General features: G+C 52.2%; 3 non-coding genes across 3 annotated transcripts; 2 read left to right on the top strand and 1 right to left on the bottom strand.

Annotated features, from left to right (window-relative positions):
• Positions 1 to 506: 506 nt before the first annotated feature.
• TRNAI-UAU (transfer RNA isoleucine (anticodon UAU)) lies at positions 507 to 580 on the top strand. The gene has a single exon. It is a non-coding gene; the product is annotated as a tRNA-Ile (tRNA).
• Positions 581 to 1,381: 801 nt separating this feature from the next.
• Positions 1,382 to 1,454, top strand: TRNAV-UAC (transfer RNA valine (anticodon UAC)). Its single transcript has one exon. It is a non-coding gene; the product is annotated as a tRNA-Val (tRNA).
• Positions 1,455 to 4,554: 3,100 nt separating this feature from the next.
• Positions 4,555 to 4,627, bottom strand: TRNAK-CUU (transfer RNA lysine (anticodon CUU)). Its single transcript has one exon. It is a non-coding gene; the product is annotated as a tRNA-Lys (tRNA).
• Between the last annotated feature and the right edge of the window lie 11,127 nt (positions 4,628 to 15,754).

The raw sequence follows: 15,754 nt of genomic DNA, 5'->3' as shown, positions 1-15,754 counted from the left end.
GAAACAGCCCATTTGGGTTCGAAAGCTGCTGGACCCCGGCCTCCTTGGCCTTAAACATTTCCGTTTAAAACAAAGGTTGACCTGGGTCATGGGCTATGATTACCTAATCTTTCAGATGTCGCCAGTTCCCCATTTCTAGGGAGCTTCCAGCACTGACCACAGTCTCCCCAGTACAGCAGTCACAGGACACCTGTCCTCTGGGTCTTCACTGGCCAAGGCCCTTCCCCAACCAATGTGGACCATGAAGGCCCTGTGGTTGCCATGGCAGTCTGAGCACTGGAGTAGGTCTGTATTCTTCCAGAGGTGGGGGACAGTTTCTTACACCCCTGAGTGACACCACCTAATTCTTGAGCACAGACCTGTGCAAAGAGTCACCCCCCCCCTTGGGAGTTAAACTTCCCCAGCTCCTCTGTCTGACAGGATCGAAACTCCAGCAGAGCAAAGCAAGCCCAGGTGGGGCTGGTGGGAGTCAGGTGTGGGCAGACAGAAAAGCTTGCTTAGATGCAGGCACCATGGCTTAGCTGGTTAAAGCACCTGCCTTATAAGCAGGGGATCCTGGGTTCAACTCCCAGTGGTGTCTTCATGGGGTCCCCTGTTTGTGGACAGGGTGTGGCCTTGTGCTTGTTAGCTATGACCCCCCCAAAATACATGTGGGTGTTTTCCTTTATGTGGGGAGGGCTGCTAAAAGCTCAGTGCTCCTGGCTCCTCTGTGTGGAATGGCAGAGCCTCATCAGCATTTCCCTTTCAAAAGTGAAGCCATGGCCCAAGTAAATAGCTCTTATGGGAACCTTTTGAGAGACATTTCAGTGTGCTGAGAATTACTTTTTTTGAAGCAAGTGTGAAGAGAGAGAAGAAAACTGGAGTTTAAACATTTGTATGTTCTGTAGTTAAAAGAATTCTAGTGTTCTGTTACGCACACACACATTTCTTTGTTATCAGCTGTTGCAAATGTTTCGGCTGGAGCCTGGCTCTGCTTTTCTACTTTTTTCCCCACGGCTATGTCTGCACGAGAGAGTTTGTTTTCAAAAAAGCCGCAGCTCTTTCAAAAAGTCCTGTTGAGCATCTACAAAGGAAGGCTGTGGCTCCACTGCCCAGCCCTTTTGAAAGTGGCATGGAAATGTGGCCAATAAGAAATGCAAATGAAGTGCAGACTAAAATATTGCATGTCTCATTTGCATAACCACTTGGGACCTCAGTTCTGGAAGAGCTGATATTGAAATTCCCAGTTGTGAGTGCAGCTGCTTCCCTCTCCTCGAGCAGCTGAGCCGGTAAAGGACTCCCCTCAATTTCTATTAGGTCCCCCATCCACAAATGGCAGGGCAAGCAGTGGCTTGAGGATGCAATTTAGCAGAGGGCATGATAGCACCAATGACCCAGTACAGCTTCTGTAGTGTATTGGTTATCACATTTGCCTTACACGCAAAAGGTCCCTGGTTCAAAACCAGGCAGAAGCACGAATGCCTCTGTTTGTCTCACTTTCTCTTATGCCCCTGAGGGCTCATCTCTTTCTGCTGTAGCCTCTCTCTCTGACAAGCCCAACACCCATGTGACAGAAGAAGTTGAACCAGACCCTGTTGTCCAGGAGGGGAGCCCAGCAGATGCATTGCTGCTGTTGCACAGAAGCTCTCTCCTGGCATGTACTTGAAGGGTTTTCCCTCACTGATTTCACTGGCTGGGAACCACAGAACTATCTTTGCCCCTCCTCCAACCGAAGCTGTGCCAGGCAAGTGCCCCTGCCCTATCCCACGTGTTCCCTCCCAGCCACAGCCTGCTCCTGAACCTGCCTCCCATCAGCTCCCTACCTCACAGACAGGCCTGGCAGAGAAGGGGGCAATCCAGCCGGAGCTGCTGTGCTAACAGAGCAGCTGGAAAGGAGCAGAGCGTGTCAGGAGGAGACACAAAGGCTGCAGTCCCTGCCCATGGCCCTGGTCTGTACCCACCCAGCAGGGACACATGCACAGAGCTGGGGCAGGGCCCAGCCCCAGAGTAGAGAATGGTCATGGCCGGGCTGTGCTGCTCCCAGGCCAGGGCACCACAGGGCCCTGCTCGCCCCAGGAAGCAGCACTGCAGGGGACAGGAGTGAGCGTAGCCCTGTTGGGCCAAACCTGCCCATCCCGTGTCCCCGGCCAGACTTCCTGGCAGGGCTGAAGTTGGGACATATGAAAAAGTTCCAGGCGCGTTGGGTGAGGTGCCGAGTGGTGAAGGGGATGGACGGCTAATCCATTGTGCTCCGCAGGGTTTGAATCCCATCCTCACTGAGCCTTTATAGGCACCATCCTGCTGAGCTTTGTTGAGTTCCAGTCCTCTTGTGTGATGCTTCTTCTAGCATGGCTGAGCCGGCTGCCACCCAGCTCCTGTGCTGGGCAGACTCCAAGCACAGGCCAACTCTGTGAGGCCGAGCTGAGCTCTGGCTGCCACACGTCGGGGGGTGGGATGATTTCATTTGCCTGACAGGGCCCAGCCCATCTCCAGTGTCAGAACAACAGTGCTACACTCACCTCAGTCCCCTGTCGCCAGCGTGCAGGGGTTCAGTGCCCTAGCCAGACAGCGTGGCAAGGTGGGGGCACCCCTGGCTGAGCTGCACCCAGTGACATGGGCAGCTGTCTCTAAGGAAAGTCCTGTTCCCAAGGCTGAATCAGGGGCTCTGGTCCCTCCCAGCTCCTGGGCTGGGCAGTGCACAGCTGGGAAAAGAGCAGATACTTGCCAGAGGGGAATGAATGTTTCTCTGTCCCGACTGCAATAGATTCTTCCACAGCACCAGCTAGAGGCCCTGAGGCAGGTCTCCATTCAACTGTGCCACCCTGGGCAAGACTTGAGTTCTTCTGTGCTTCTCAGCAGCTGAGGAATGCGTCTTTGGGCCACAGCTCCTGTCCCACAGCTAAAAGGAGCCCCACAGTTAAGAGGCCCCACTTGGGGATTGCCCAATTTTGTACCACCGTGTGATGCTGGCCTCAGCATGCCTGCTGCTTTGGGGGTGGGTTTGGTGGAGGTGAGAAGCCAGGCCGGGGCGGGGGGAGCGGGGGAGGCTCTTTATGGGAGTCATCTGGCCACATGTAGTCATGGTCCTCCCTTTTTCTTAAGCTGTGCTGAGGTGCTCTGTGGCATTAGAGCCTTTCCATGGATGTGTCAGTACCAGCAGCTGCACCTCCGGGTGCCCCAAGGAGGACAGGTGAGCTGGGCTGCTGCCCGTAGCCTTCACGCCCCCAAAGAATGGGTCCATTTCTGGGAGGCCCTATGGGAGTACTTTGATTGGGGGATCAAGTGAGCACCATCCAGGCCTCCCCTGCACACTCCCACCACCACCAGCATACCACCCCCCCACCACTCACTCACTGCCCCCAACACCCACACATTACTCCCACCACCCGCTCCCTGCCCCCCACACATAGAACATGCAGGGGTTGTGAAAAATGAAAATGATTCCTCGTTAAACAACCTAAATTCTCGCCTCTGAGCATGGAACATAACAAACACCATCAGAACTAACTATGTACAATGGGGGGATAACTATATACACTAACTATTTACATGGGGGGAGACAGGGGGCACATGGGGCTTTCCGAGGGTGAGGGTGCTGGTGGCCGTAGCCTTATCCATGGGCTGCGGTGTGCTCGGGCCCTGGCATGCTAGGGTCATGCCCTGGGAGTGTGTGCCCTGTGGGGTACGTGCCTGACAGTCCATCGCCATGGTCTGGGAATGACCATTGGGCAGATGTCCGGCTGGAACTGTGGGATGGGACGTCCAGCAAAAGCTCAACCTCCTCGCTGGGTCACTTGGGTGCTGGGCCGGATGGTCCTTGCTCTGGCCCTGGGGGTTTGGAGCTGGGCTCTGGTCCTCACTCAGGCTTCACTTTCTGCTGGGGCTCCTTGGCCATGGTTTCAAGGAAGACCAGGAGAGAGTAGGTGTCCCTGGGGCCTAGGATGGCTTTGAGCTCCCGGTAATAAGGGCAAGTGTTGGGGACAACCCCCAGACCAGATGGCTGAGTCCTGCACCCGGGCATAAACCTGCTGCAACTCCTTGACCTTACTCCTGATATGGTGAGGTGGGCAGGAAGGGTGACCCCAAATGGTCAGGCCCTTGGCCAGCTGGGTGAACACTTCTGCATTCCATTGTTTGCTTCCCATTACGTGGAGCACCTCCTCCTCACTCCAGAGGTCACAGAGCTCAGACTCAGTGCAGGACGGGCCCCACTTCCTCTTCCAATGGCTGGAGGCCTGAGAGCCATGGGATGGCCTGGTGGGGGAGCCCTGGGGGCACTCAGGGGGCTGGCTGACATCTGGTCTCTGGAGGAGCACCTCATGGTATGGCTGCTGCCTGCATTGTCTCAGCTTCCTGATTCAGGGTTTCCAGGTCCTTGCAGGATTAAGAGCTGATTTCTGCCATGGCAGACCCCACTACTTCCAAGTAGAGGGCTGCAGAATGTCTACACAACTCCTCCTTGTACTGTCTTTGTTTGTACTAGAGCCAAGGACAAGAACACACATTTCCCGCCAGAGGCCAGGACAACAGTGAAAACTGTTTGGTAGGCTGAGAACAGTAGTGCAAGAATGGAAGTGCCCAGGATAGGGCTTGAACCCATGACCCTGAGATTAAGAGTCTCACACTCTGCCAACTGAGCTAGCCGGGCCACAAATAAAATGCTCCATACAGCCTATCACAGAATAGAAAGAGTCAAATGTGCCTGTCAGCTGGGCAAAAGTCAAATGTGTGGGGCAAAGTGCTCACAAGGGCCAGACTCCAGTCTTTGTTATCTGGGCTGCAGGAGGTGAGATGCAAAGAAAACAGACTGTTGGAGTGAATCTTGGCCAAGCCTCTCACTGGTGCTGCTACATCTCCCGAACACCTCACACACCTACGGCAATTTCTGCACAACAAAGGAATGCTGACACCATTGATCTCAGCGCAGAGCCGGTGCAGTCAGTAGAACACGTTTCTTTTTCATACAGAGTGAACACACATTTGCAGAGAGTTTTCTGTGGGAAATTGCCTGTTAGTGACTCTCCAGAGAAAGGGGCATTCGTGGCTCACAGACTGTTGTGCTTCACAACAATGGGCGATGGGACGAGAAAGGAGGACCCTGATTCATTCACTCTTCAGTTCCACTGGGGAGGGCAGCACCTTAACCGAGTGTTTTCCCTGCCTTCAATTTGCCCAGCATCAGCTGGGTCAGGCTCTGACCTGACCCAGGTGAACGTCGGTCGTCCAGCGCAGTTAGTCAAGAGGGAAGGAGAACGGGACAAAGAGGCTCCTTCTCATGCTCATTTTCCTCACCCTGGTTCCTCTCCAGCCTCATGGGCAGAGCGGAGGAAGGAGACTCCCTGTGGGGAAGCCCCGGGGGTGTCTGAGATGGCCCCAGCCCTGCAGCCTGTCCCACATGGCTGGTGTCAGGGACCCTCTATGATGTCATCACCTTCCAACTTCTTTTAACCAATCAGCTGAGGTGCTGTAAAAGGCCCTTGTGATGTCACTCCCACACCTCCCCCTGGCCAGCAGGGCTCATGTCCTGCCCCTGGCAGCCCCTTTGCATGGCTGAGCTGCTACCCCTGTGTCACCCCCACTCTCTCAGCTCTAGCCGGCTGCACATGGGAACACCAGAGGCTGCTCTGTGCCACAGGCTCTTTGCAGAGATCCTCTCATCTGACGCCCCTGCAGATCACAGGCCTCCTGTATGGTGCAGTCGGGAGTGTGGCACCAAAGCGCACACCAGACAGGCACTTGGTCTGCACTGGAAGGCGCCCAGGGCTAGAGAAAGCCCCACACCCCGGGGTGTTTGGAGGACATTAATGCAGTGACAGGAAGGGAAAGGACCCAAAGTTCACACTTGTGGGTCTGTATCATAATTCACATGCAGAACAACTCTGTGCTCAGGTCTGCACATTTCACAATTTTATTTCTCTCTCAAGTTTAAATTTAATTCTTTGAGCAGTGAGTTCTACAATCCCTGATCTGGCCAGAGTAATGACCAATAGATAGATAGATAGATAGATTCCAAACATCAATCAATCAATCTATCGAATTGGGAATACAGCTACAAATCATAAAATTCCTTCCCTTTAATTTTAGTTAAATTGAATTCCCCTTGAACTGCAGCAAGGGAGGTTGGAGATTAGGAGATATTTCCTGTCAGGGCAGTTAAGCACTGGAATAAATTGCCTCGGGTAAAGGCAAAATCTCCATCTTTGGAGATATTTTAGAATTTGGATAAATATAAAGAAGGAAACTTCTTACATTGGTCCCCACTTTTCTTCCCTGAAATTAGCAGCTCCCCTAAAACCATCTCATGTGATCAGAACTGACAGAAATTTCAGTGATGTTCATATATATAAAAATCCCATTTGGGCGTGTGTAAGAAAATAAGTCTGCAGAAAGGAAAAACTTAGAAGCAGTAACAGATTTCATCATTTTTAATGAGGTGGATGAGCCTGCGACCCAGCAGCTGACTGGGCTGTACCCCTCTTATGAAATTTCATAAGACTGAAGACTTTGGATCTTCTGTGCCCTGCTTCTTGGCCTTGGAGTCTCAACTCTTCTCTTTAGTGGCCAACACATCCCCTGCAGGCCCTGGGGGAGGTAGGGAAGGGGGAAATCACATATGCAGGAATCGCCCGTGTTTCCCACTGGCCAGGAAGGGGGAACCACAGCCAATAGGAAGAGGTGGGTTGTGTGTTCAAAATGTCACGATGTGCATGGAGCCACTTTCCCCTCGCCCCCAGGAGCTGCTGCTAGTGCGAGGTGAACCTGCTTTACCCCACTGCACCACCCCATTGCTGCACCAGAGTTTGATATGCCCCCAATCTACGCTGCTGCACAAGGGATACTGCTGCTACCCAATGCCCTGCAGCCCCTGGAGGATTTGCTGGAGGCACAGGACTGTCTAGGCTGAGTCTCTGAGCCTGTATATCAGGTCTGGCATCCCCAGGGCCTCTCTGTTCCCTGGCAGCATGGCCCACACAGCACAGAAGGAACACAGGGCTGGGACTGGGGACTCATGTGTCCAGCTCCCATTGCAATGAATGAAATGAATTGGGAAATGCTGAGGTGCCCTATGCAGCTGTGCAGTCAGCATTTGGGTAAGGACGGCCCTGCCACCGTGTACTTTGCTGGCAGGGAGCAATCTAGAGCGCTGATGGGAGGAGATTCCAGCATGCACATGTGGTGAGGCTGGCCAGCCTGTTGGGAAGGGGCTTTGGCCATCTCCATCCCTCCTCTCGCTTGGCTACTTCCTTCACCTGACTGAGAAGGACTTGGGCCCTGGACACAGCCTGGCCAGCCTTTCCCCACCCCAGGAGATGATCTTCATCACAAGGTTCTTGTCCTGTCCCCACTCTGTTGACCTGACCAACAAAATTCTTGCTGTCCAAGAACACCCTACCAAACCTTGGTTCTCCAGTCCATGTGGCAGAGGAAGGCTTTATGATCACTACCTCTACTTAAGGGACAGGCTTCCTAGTGAGTCTGGAAAAGGTGAGGCTGGGGCTTGCCTGGACCCAGCCACCCAAAGCACAAAGCCAGCCCCCCAGAAGTTCGCACTGCACCACACACCTCCCACACGAAGGGCAGTAGGAGCACCCTGCCAAGTGGCACCTGCCCTCCACAGCAGCTTCAGGAGTTTTCTTTAATCTCCATTTCCTCCCCAGTTCTGCTGGCCTCAAAGCTCTGGGAATCAGGGAAGTGATAAACACAGGAGACCACTGCCCCTGCCAATCATGGCCCCCAGCACTTCTGTAGAGGTTGTTGTGGAACTCTGGAAATCCTCTTCAGTGACATTCAAGTGTCTGAGTGTCTGGCTGTTCTACACAAGTGGTTCAGAGATGTTCAGGGTGGTGGGACTTCATTCTCCTGCTGGTGTGGGTTGATCAGCAGTAACTACAAATCTTGTGAATGACTTTGGGTTGCAGCCTTTCCTCAAGAAGTGAGACTGAGTCTTCCCCCCCCCGACACTCCCTTCCTTCCCTTGGAGGTGGTGGGATTAGAAACCTTCCAGGGCTCTGCTTTCTGAGTTTTCAGCTCTAAGCTACTGGATGAGGAAGAGAGCGGCCAGGCCGGTGGGTTGCTGAACCAGGGGACAGGACAGACCAGCAGGAACTGGTGGAGTGACAACAAAGTCCACAACTAGCTTAACTGTTTTCCAGCCAACAAAGCCCAGAGACGGTTTGTCATGTCACTGGTGGGGGAAGATGGTGGAGCTGTGGAGGGTCCCCGTCCCCCTAGTAAAACAGTGGCTGGCTCAATGGGAGGAGAAGACAGGAGAGTTTCAGCCACAGCAGTGGACTCCCTAAGAGGAAATCAGGTGAACATAGAAGCAAGGCCCCTTTGGCTTCATGAAAGGGGAGGGCTTTGAACCAGTGGGGGATGCAGGCCAATTACTGGGGGGTTCCCAAAAAGCTGAGATAATGGGGGAGGCATTCTGGTGGGACTCATTTATCCAGCAGGAGGAAAAAGCCCTCACTCAGGTGCACCTGTGGATAAGAAAACCAAGACCCTGGACAAAGAGAGATTTCCAGGTCACCGCTGTGCTACCAGGAGGTCCCACATTGACCTGAACTGAGATAGAAATTTTCAGAGTTCTAAATGCTGTCCACTTCACCTTGAGACCTGGCGTTTGAATCTTTTCTGGGCACCTGTGACTCTTCATTGACTGGCACCCTGCACTCCTTGGCTAGCCAGATTGTCATGTGCACATTCCTTCTGAGAAAGATAGAGTTGCCTCTCCAGAGAAACAAAACTCTCACCATTTTCCACTGGTAAAGAGGGGCAGAGCTCAGAGGTGCAGCATTTGACTGCAGCTGAAGAGGGGCTCCATTTCAGGTGGTTTTCTTCAGGAAAATATATTTTCATTTCTATCTCCAGAACATTCAGTTTTTGCCCTGCATGTTTGCAATGAACTTCAACTCTTAAAATTTTCCTCTGCAAATGTGCCAGCACTGAGGAAATCTGTCCCTCAGCTGAGATCAGTTCCCAGCCTGCAAGGCTCAGGTTTCTGTTCCCATCAAACACACAAATGGTGGCTGAAGAAAGGACCAACACAGCAGAGAAAAGGCCCTGACAGATCCCAGCTGCAGAGCACCATGCACTGGCCCAAGGCCCCAAAGCATGACATGAACGAGCCAGGTTAACCCCAGACCCTCAGCCAGGGTCAGGAACTTGCCTTGAGAATGAAAGAATGAGCAGTCCATGCAGTGACTCCTGCCCCAAAGACTCATTTATGAGTAAACCTTGGGGCTCCCAGAGAGGCCAGAGTGTAGAGGAAGAGGGGTTTCTTACCTGGAACAGCTGTCTGGCATGTCCCCTGCTGCTCAGATAGGCCACAAAAAAGAACCTAGGTCAAGAACAAACACAGAGAGCAAAAAACCACATGAAGAGACCACAACTTTCAGTCCTCAGAATGCACCAAACCAATCCTCCCAACACAGGCTTGCAAGGATTAAGGTGGCCAGCAAGGCTGAATCACTGCCCAGGCTGCACCTGCAGGAAGAGGCTGGGAGCAGAGATTGTCAGCAGGAGCAGATGGGGCTATAAATCAAGGATGAAAGCTGAAAAGACAGAGGCTGCTGGAAAAGGGCAGCCCCTTGTAGGGCTGAGAGTTCATAGACAGCGCATCCAGATGAAGGGGAGTTATAGGAAGCAGTCCAGGGAAGGAGAAGTGAAACCTGAGAAGGAAAAGCCAAGAAGCGCTGGATGTGGAGTCCATGCTGAGCTACAACCAGAAGGAGGGATTCCTGCAACAGCCACTGAGGGGGTGGCAGGGAAAAAGAGGACTGCCTGGGTCACTGTGGGAGTGACAGTGAATTAAAGGACTGTAGCCCAGAAAGGGGGAAATGCCAAGTTATCCAGAAAAAGGCAGAGCCAGAAGCTGGACATTTGCGGCTTCCGCCCCCAAGTTGTGCTGTTCCAAAGACCAGGAGGGACATAGATGTTGGGAGCACATCTTGACAGACTAATGCCTGAGCTGAGCCACCCAGTAGCAAAAGGCTGCTTCATTGTACTGAGCTAATGAACAGAGGGAAAACATGCAAAGAGACAGCAGTCCCCCAAATGTCTGGGTAAGATATCAGAGAAAGGCAGAAGAAAGGACTTGAGCCCAGGAGCTCTCCCACCCCTAGACCAACAAGCCACCATCAGCCAGTGCTCTGATAAGTACTGCACCTAACTTCACCTTTCCAAGGTCATTTCCAAGCTTTCTTCAGAGCCCTGAAGCAAGAAACCAACTTCCCACTCGGAACAGGTCACAAACCACTCTGTCAAAACAAAAGTCAGTCAAGTAGCACTTTAAGGAATTGCAGAATAATTCCTGAGGTGAGCTTTCGTGGGACAGACCCACTTCTTCAGACCACAGCCAAACCAGAACAGACTCGATATGTAAGGCAAACAGAACCAAATACAGTAGTCAGGGAGGACAAATCAGATAAACATGTTCAAGGTGAGCAAATCAGAGAGTAGAGGAGTGGGGGGGGGGGCAGGGAGGTCAAAAATTAGATTAAGCCAAGTATGCAAACGAGCCCTTTTAGTGACTCAGAACATTCCCATCCCGGTTCAAACCATGTGTTAATGTGCCGAATTTGAATATTAACGACAACTCAGCTGTTTCCTTTTAAATAGCGGTGCGAAAAAATTTTTTCAGTAACATGCATACTCTTAAGTCATTAATAGAACGGTCCACCACATTAATAGGTTGACTAACTAGTTCGTGGATCTGGAGTGTTTTGATGTCTGTTTTGTGCCCATTAAGCCTTTGTCTAAAGGACGTAGAAGTCTGTCCAATATACAAAGCATCTGGGCATTGTTGGCGCATGTTGGTAAGAGAAACGCAGGGAACACAAAGTCAGGGAGAGCAGCAAACACACTCTGTGGCGGGAGCATCAGGGAGTTCAACTCAAGACTTCTTGCTCCCTGAGCAACACTCGGCCTTGCAAAACTCATCTTTGGAGGAAAAGCAAAAATCACATGTCACAGTTTTAGACAAAAACAAAACCAACCAACCCCCGCCACACAAACGCCAGCTGCACTTGACTTCTCCTTGCCAAAGCCTTCCCCACCCTTCCTCCTGCCTGGAGGGAGATTCAGCTGGTGCTGCTGGGCTCAGTCATTCACAGCTCTGCCTGGTCTGTGTGACGATACTCAGCACAAGTTGAGCTTCCTCCGGTGCCTTATAAGATCCAAACACCATCAAAGCTGGGCAAGTGCTTCATTGGTTGGGAAGGAGGCTCTTGAAGAGTTCCATCAGGATTTCAACAGTTTCCACCCCACCATCAACCTTAGTCTGCACCAGTCCACAAAAGAGATCCACTTCCTGCACACTAGTGTGCAGAAGATAAGGGATGGTCACAGAAATACCACCCTATACTGAAAACCCACAGACCTCTTTGCTTATCTACACACCTCCAGATTCCATCCAGAGGAGACTACATGATCCAATGTAGACAGCCAGGCACGAAGGTACAACCGTATTTGCTCTGCTCCATCAGAGACAAACATCTACAAGACCTTTACTAAGCTTTCCTCAAACTACAATATCCACCAAAGGAAGTGAGGAAACAGATTGACAGAGCCAGACGGGTACCCACAAGCCATCTGCTACAAGACAGGTCTCGCAAGGAAAACAAGAGAACACCACTGGCCATCACAAACAGCCACTACCTAAGGCCTCTCCAACACATCATCAGTGATCTGCAAACCATCCTGGACAATGATCCTTCACTCTCACAGCCCTTGAGAGGCAGGCCTGTCCTCGCCTACAGACAGCCTGCCAACCTGAAACAACTCCTCCCCACCAACTACAGATCACAACACAGTAACTCTAAACTGGGAACCAAGCCCTGCAACAAACCTTGCTGCCAGTTCTCCTCACATATCTACACCATGAATATTATCACAGGACCTTACAGCAACCAGACCATCAGGGGCTCCTTTACCTGCACATCTCCTAACATAATACATACCATCGTGCACCAGCAATACCCCACTGCAATTTACATTGGCCAAAGTGGACAGTCTCTATGTAAAAAACTAAATGGACATAAACCAGACATCAGAAAGGGAAATGGAGACAAACCTGTGGGAGAGCACTTCCGTCTCCCTGGACACTCAGGAACAGATTTGAAAGTAGCAGTCCTACAACAAAGACATTTTAAAAATCAAATCGAGAGAGAAATCTCTGAGCTGCAATTTATTTGCAAATTTAACTCCATCAACCAAGGATTAAACAGCGACTGGGAGTAGCTGGTTCCTTCCGAAAGCAGCTTCTCTGCCCTGGGTGTTAACAGCTCCACATTAGACTCTGACAATGGGCCACATCCCCCTGTGTGATCTGACTTGGTTTTTACTCTTTTGATACAAACTACTGATCATGGGCCATTTCCACCCGGACAGAATAGACCTTGTCAGCTCTGGCCCTCCCTCTTACTGGGACCCCACTCTTGGTGTTAGGAGAATCATACTCACACCACCTGAGCGAGCCAGCCTGCACAGTGACAGCTCACAAGGGCCCTTTCAGAAAGGAGCAAGAGGCAGCTGCAGGGTCCCTGGGGCCTCTGGAATTAGCTTGCAACCCCTCCCCCACTGCTCAGAATCCCCACAGCAGGTGGGAGAGAAGATGGTCCAAGTGCTCTTTTGTGCCCTTGCACACAGCTGAGCACAGGCACCTCCAAATGCCCCTGTCCATGGAAAGCTTCCTGGGGAGCAGCCAAGAAGAAGGAAGTGGTTTCCTGTTGCCTTGGGGGAAAAGGCCTGCACTGGAGAATGTGGGTATCGATCCCACTACCCCTTGCATGCTAAGCAAGCGCTCTAACATTGGAGCTAATTCCCCTCTGGTCAAGTGAATGTTCTGCCCCAGCCACCTCATTGTTGAGTCCATATGTCCCTGCGGCTCCCCTGACTCCTTTCCTAAGATGACACTTGTAAAACCAGTTCCTGTCAGCTGGCTGAGCGGTTTCAACATTGGTGATAATAACGTCACGGTGACGGTTTCAAGCTCCAGGTGAGCCCTTGGGGCATCTTGACTAAGTGGCCTGGCTGCTGTGGATGGGGAGGTTCCAGCACGCACAGGGAGTTGTGCAGGTCCAGCCTTGTGGGAGGGCTCTATGGGAATCCCTGCCTGCCTCACAATGCCACTGCCAGGGGGTGCTGGTGGTGCTTTCTAACAGCTCTGGCTAGTAAACACACCCAGATGGGGCACTCGGAAAACAGCTCTAGAAATAAATCACACACATGGCCAGAAATTAAAAGCATAAAAATATGCCCCAGAGCCCCAATGTGAACCCCTCTTCCCACAGACACTGACTGTCCATGATCTCCTCTGCAGCTGCTCTCAGAAATGAAGCATCTGCCAAAGCACCACATGCTACAGACCTCTGCAGTTCACAGAGCCACCCCTGCTGCGTGTATATCACCTGCCCATGTAGATCAGTGAAACTCTGAGCCCAGGGAGGTGACACAGCCAGTGGAACCTGGTCAGAGGCCACCAGGCAGTGCAATGCCAGGCTGCCAGGCACCAGCACCCCCAGGCAGTGGCATTGTGATGCAGGCAGGGATTCCCACAGAACTCTACCACAAAGCTGGCACTGCACAGCTCCCCGTGTGTGCTGGAACCTCCCTGTCCACAGTAGCCAGGCCACTTCGTCAAGATGCCCCAAGGGCTCACATAGAGCTTGAAACTGTCACCATGGCATAATTAGCAGCTGTGTCTAAAGAGCTCAGCCAGCCAGCTGGAAGGAACTGGGCTAACAAGGGTCATCTTTGGAAAGGACCAGGGGAGAGCCAGGGACATATGGAGTCAGCAATGACATGGCTAGGGCAGAACACTTTCTCCAGAGGGGAGTTAGCTCAAATGATAGAGCACTTGCTTAGCACGTAAGAGGTAGTGGGATCAATATCCACATTTTCCAATAAAACTGATGTTCTTGTAACTTCCTGCCCAAGGAATCAAGGGGAGCTGCTTTTGTGCGCCTGCCCCCCAGGAAGCTCACTATGTACATGGGGGTTTGGGGCTGTCCGTGCTGAGCTGTGTGCAATGGCACAAGAGAGCACTATCAACATCTTGTCTCCCACCTGGTGGGAAGAGGAAGTGCTCTCACCTGGAGGCTGGATTTGAAAGAGGAAGTCAGGGCCATGGGCTGCCTCAGGTGAGAGAAAGTGGTGATGCACAGGTGAGCCATGTACTGATGAGAAAGATACCCCTGGAGCAGGTAGGAAGGAGTTGCACGAAGGTCATTTTGGTGGGCAGGTTTCATACTGCACATGCAGAAGGTTCTGGAGTTGGGGTGACAGCTGTGGGCTCTGTGTCTGTGGTAGGAGAGCAGCCAGGGCAGCTGCTGCTCCAAGGCCATGTGCTGTGGGTGAGCTGGGAGCACCTGAGCTCAGGAGCAGGCAGCAGACTGGGGTCCCTCCAAAGGAAGCACATTGCAGCAGTGGGTGGTGATGGTGTTATCCCTCTGCCGGGGAACATGGGCCGTGTTAATGTCGTGCTCAGGGGAAGAGAGGGAGGGGACAGGCAGGGTCCGAGGGGAAACCTGGCAGGGCCTAGTACAGTGGGTGAGGAGCGGCAGGGTCTGAGGGAATTCCTAGCCAGGGCTCAGGGCAGTGGGGAATGGGAGACGCAGTCTGAGTGGGAGATTCCAAGTTGGGGTTCAGGGTGGTGGGGGAGGGGCTGAGGGGATGCCTAGGTGGGATGCTGAGCAGTGGGGGAGGGACAACAATCTCACGCCAGGAACCACACTGTACCTACAGCTGCCTGTTGCTCCTTTCTGAAAGGACCTTTGTGAGCTGTTTCTCTGTAGCTTGGATAGTTTAGGTGGGTAGCGCATGGTGCTCATAAAACCAAGGGGTCCAGCCCTTGCTAGCCAGTAGACAAATGCAGGGTGTTCCTCTGTTACCCTTTGCTGGACTGGTATAGGCGGCAATGTCCAAAGACATGAAGGAAGTTGAATGGCTTCTGGCCACCAGACCAGTCTTGCTCAGGAGGCTTCACTCTGTTTTGCAGGGAGGAGCCCTGCCCTTTAATCCTTTCACTCCATTACCACTCTTAATGCCCATTCACTGGGGTGCTGATGAGTGACAACCTGACCTGCAGGGCTTGTTATCTTCTGAGCAGCTGCTGCTGTGCCTGTCACAGACCTGGATTTATAAGGGGCTTCTGCACAACAAAGTTATTTCAAAATAACTATCCCAGCCTCTACACAAGGCAACTGCTGCTTTGAAATAATTCAGAAATAAATAGGGGACGGCTTATTTTGAAATAAGTAAACCTCCTTGTACAAGTACAAGTACAAGTAATAGCAGCTGTGTGGAAACGGGCTGCGAAGACAGGCGTAAAGCCAATTTTGAAAAAAGCCATAGTGTGTCCATTGGCTGCATCTGAAATTAGCTTCCTGTGTGTAGATGCAGTATTAGGAAATCTTGGTCTTGCCACTCACTGATGCTGCAGTTCTCCCAAACACTTAAAGCAACCAGAGTAAGATTACCTAGAGTAAACCTCCTTTAACCAATCGTCTGGATCAGACTCTGACCCCCCACACACAGACGCTGCCGTCCAGCGCAGTTAGTTGTGGGAAAGGAGAATGGGCCAAAGAGGATCCTCCTTGCGCTCACGTTCCTCACCATGAATTCTCTCTCCAGACTCCAGGGCAGAGCTCTCAAGAAGGAGACTCCCTGAGCAAAGCCCTGGGGGGTCTCTGAGATGGCCCCGGCCCTGCAGCCTGTCCCACCTGGCCATTGTGCTGGACTGTCTGTGAGGTCACCACCTCCCCACCTCCTTTAA

This window comes from Carettochelys insculpta, unplaced genomic scaffold, assembly GCF_033958435.1.
Source record: "Carettochelys insculpta isolate YL-2023 unplaced genomic scaffold, ASM3395843v1 scaffold_0035, whole genome shotgun sequence".
Classification (NCBI taxonomy): Eukaryota; Metazoa; Chordata; order Testudines; family Carettochelyidae; genus Carettochelys; species Carettochelys insculpta.
The sequence above is the reverse complement of the archived record's forward strand: the minus strand, read 5'-3'. Positions and strand labels throughout refer to the sequence as shown.